This window comes from Chrysochloris asiatica, unplaced genomic scaffold (genome assembly GCF_000296735.1).
Source record: "Chrysochloris asiatica unplaced genomic scaffold, ChrAsi1.0 scaffold00177, whole genome shotgun sequence".
Taxonomy (NCBI): Eukaryota; Metazoa; Chordata; class Mammalia; order Afrosoricida; family Chrysochloridae; genus Chrysochloris; species Chrysochloris asiatica.
This window is the reverse complement of record NW_006408695.1, coordinates 6,363,377-6,367,545: the sequence shown is the minus strand read 5'-3', so window position 1 is coordinate 6,367,545 and position 4,169 is coordinate 6,363,377. Positions and strand designations below refer to the sequence as shown.

Here is a 4,169-nt window from a genome sequence, read left to right as displayed (position 1 = left end):
GCCAGGGCTCCTTTACTAGCCATTGTTATGATTTTGTGCCTTCGAGTAGGCTTAGATTCCATAATAGAATGAAACTCTGTCTGGTCCTGCGCCAGCCTCACAATTGTTACACTTGAGTCCATTGTTGCTGCCACTAGGCCAATGCATCTCTTTAGGGGTCTTTCTCTTTTTCTGACCCTCTACTTTATCAAGCAGAAAGTACAATCCTGGAGTGGCGCTGTGGGTTAATGCACCAGACTGCAAAGCCATTTGAACTGCAAGGTTGGTGGTTCAAGCTCTCCAGATGCTCCTTGGAAACCCTATACAGGGCCTCTATGGGTCAGAATCGACTCGACGGCACTTCACAACAACAACTTTATCAAGCATCATGTCCTTCTCGAGGGACTGATCACTCCTGAAAATGTCTGAAGTTTGTCATCCTGCCTTCTAAGGAGTATGCTAACTGAACTTTCAACACAGATTTGCTTTTACGTCTGGCAGCCCATGGTACTTTGAATATTCGTCTCCAACACCATGATAACTCAAATGTATCAATTCTTCTATGATCTTCCTTATTCATTGTTGAGTTTTCACATACACATGTTGTTGTTGTTGTTGTTAAGTGCCGTCGAGTCGGTTTCGACCCATAGCGACCCTGAATAGGGTTTCCGAGGCTGTAAATCTTTACGGGAGCAGATCGCCTCATCTTTCTCCCGCGGAGCAGCTGGTAGTTTCGAACTGCTGACCTTCCGGTTTGCAGCCCGATTCGTAACCACTACGCTACCAGAGCTCCTCACATACACATGAGGCTATTGAAAACACATTGGCAGGCTGAGCTGAAACCTCAGTGGTTCCCTCTAACCTCACAGGGCTCTTAAAACCATCTCTCCTCACCATGGACACTCCCTCTACACGCAAGGGTTCCTTCAAGAAATACCTGGAACACTTCTCTGGGACTGGCAAAGCCATCGGAGTGCTGACCAGGGTTGGGGATGACTAATGAATGAACATTGTTGTTCATGCTGTAGTGCGCATGGGAATCTATGTAGGAGCCAAAGTATATTTTGTATATGAAGGCTACCAAGGTATGGTAGATAGAGATCTTAATATTGTTGAAGCCTCATGGGAAAGTGTCTCAAGTATTATACACATGGGAAGGACAATCATCAGCAGTGCCTGTTGCCAATCGTTTCATACTTGGGAAGGCCGCTTAAAAGCTGCCTGCAACTTGATTCATCTGGGAATGACGAATCTCTGTATAATTGGTGAGGATAGAAGCTTAACAGGGGCCAATACCTTCTGGAAGGAATGGAGTGGGCTGCTGGAAGAGCTGGCCCAGTCTGGCCAGATTGACTCTGATGCCATGACGAAGTATGCATACCTCAACATTGCAGACATGGTAGGCTCCTTTGACAACAACCTCTGTGGGACAGACATGATGACAGGCACAGACTGGGCTCTGCACAAGATCACTGAAGTTGTTGATGCCATCGTGACCACGGCACTGAGTCACCAGAGGACCTTTGTTCTTGCAATCATGGGGAAACACTGTGTATATTTTTAGTCCTGGTCAGTGCATTGGCTTGTGGTGCAGATTGGGTACTTATTGTGGAATCTCCTCTAGAAGATGGCTGGGAAGAAAAGATGTGCATTAAACTGCCAGAGAACCAGGCTCAAAAGAAAAGGCTGAATAGTATCATAACTGAAGGAGCAATTGATTGCCAAAATAAACCTATTACTTCTGAGAAAATAAAATATTTGATGGTTAAGCAGCTGGAGTTTGACATTCAAGTGACAATACTTGGACATGTGCAAACAGGAGTAACTCCAACAGCTTTTGACAGGATTTTGGCCAGTCACATGGGGTCCAAGCTGTCATTACCCTTCTTGAAGCTGTCCTGAAGATCCCAGTCGGTGTGGTTTCTTGCGCCTTCTGCTGGTGGAATGTGTGCAGATAACCCAGGATGTGCAAAAGGCCATGGATGAAAGAAGGTTCAAAGAGGCTGTACAACTTTGACGAAGGAGCTTTGAGTGCAACCTGAACACTTACAGGCAGCTTTCCATCAAACTTCCAGACTCACAGATTGTCAAGAGCAACTATAACATAGGTACCATAAAGATGAGTGCCCCTGCAGCTGGGATGGATGCTACCGTGCTCTCGACTGTAAGGATGGGGATATCTGATGGCCACAAAATGCTTGCTATCTATGATGACTTTTCCAAAAGTCAGGTAAAAGAAATTGGTTAGACAGATGTTGGGGGCTGGACTGGCCAAGGAGGATCAATTCTTGGGACAAAACGTATTCTACCTGGTAAGTATTTGAAGAAGATTGCTGTACAGAAGCGTGCTCATAATATCAGCATTTTATTGATTATTGGTGGATTTGAGGCCTACCTAGAACTGTTGGAACTGTCAGCTGCCTGGGAGGAACACGAGCAGTTCTGTGTTCCTATGATTATGGTCCCCAATGCTGTCTCCAACAATGTACCTGGTGCAGATTTCACCAATACTGTCTCCAACTATGTACCTGGTGCAGATTTCAGCATTGGTGCAGACACTGCCAAGAACACAATCACCATCTCAAACTGTCAGTCAATGGGACCAGGTGCCGTGTATTCATCATCACTGAGACCATGGATGGCTACTGTGCTTACCTGGCAAACATGGGGGGACTTGCAGGAGCTGATGCAGCTTACATTTTTTAAAAAGTTTGTATTGTGAATTGAATGATAGTTTACATAGGAGAACATCAGTTTTACACTCATTGTTTCATTGCAATGATTATAATCTCCATGCATCATCATTCAATGGTATTTGCTTCCCTTCCCTGTTTGTTTGCTTTTTTTCAGAAGGTACATAAAAATACTCAGGAATATTTAATCATTTAAACAACCAAAGGGCACATTCTACAAGCCTACCTTTTGGCCTCCAGCATACAGCCTTTCTCTTTCCATGAGCCTAGAGTCCTCAGTTGCTCTAGTTCACCATACCATCATCTCTGCCTCTATCTCCGGTGTTACTGCTTCTCTGGATAGGGTCCCACATTCCACTCATGCTCTTCCCCCTTGATGGCCCTAGGGTCCTCTGTTCATGGAATGTAAGATTAACTACCTACTCCCCACTTTGTGTTACAAAACTTCTATCTTTACAGTTGTGACAATCATAATTAGTCATGATAACAATTGCTCACTATTGAATCAGAAGAATCTTATCTCCAGCTCCTTTCAGCAGACCAATCTAGACTAGAAGACATCTATTCAGTGGGGATTCTACCTTTCTCCACACACTCTGAAACTAAACTCCCTCTTGAAAACTTTTAAGGCAGTAACATCATGCGTTACAAGCCACCCCTCCACCACCACCACCCCCCCCATTTTAGGCAGCCAGTATCTAAGTTGCCTGTCCCTATAAACCCAGTATACAGAGAGGATAAGATTGATACTTGATGTGAAGATTCCTTCCCTCTTAGTTGGTATTTTGAGCCACTACATCTGTAAGTATAGGTCAAGCTCATCAAACTGTAGCAATTTACACTTGTTTGCTTTATTTTTATCTTCCCCTAGTCTAGTTCTGATCACCAAGCCATTGAAGCTAGGTCGAATGGGTACTGTCTATATGTTTGGACTTTCTTGTGCATCTGCCCTCATTTCATATCAGCTGGACTCTTCACTCTCAACTCTAGCCCTCCATGGCTATGTCCTTGTCCATGGGCACAGGAGTCCCCAGATCTCACTACACTTAGGACCAACCAGTCCTTCATCTTCTTTCTCTCATCTCCAGGTCAACAGGAATCTATGGAATGTGGTCAAACTCAGCCCGATTCTTCATTGCTTCCTTTCCCCCTCTTCCACTCACCAGTAGACCAACATGGTCACCAGCAAGCTTAGATGCCTGCTCATGTGTTCCCTTTGAGTTTCAGTCTCTTGGCAGCGCATTTGTCCTGAAGGGACTTGATTGCTTGTCTTAATGACTTTCCAGTGAATAACTTGCTTATTCTTGTAGTAGCCAATCAGATTTCCATTTCTGTTTTGGATTTTTCCTGCTGGTCTTTCTTTCAAGAAGTATCTTTTGTTTCGCTAGCTGTTCCAGGCTAGTCTCCTTATCCTTTCAAGTGGGAATGTCCCACAAAGCCTCCACAAGAAGCGTATTTCACTGGGCAAGTTGTAGAACCCATTTTAGGTATTCCAAT

General features: G+C 44.5%; 1 pseudogene; it reads left to right on the top strand.

Moving 5' to 3' along the window:
* Nucleotides 1–874: 874 nt before the first annotated feature.
* LOC102836245 overlaps nucleotides 875–4,169 on the top strand; it is a 4,071-nt pseudogene continuing 776 nt past the window's right edge.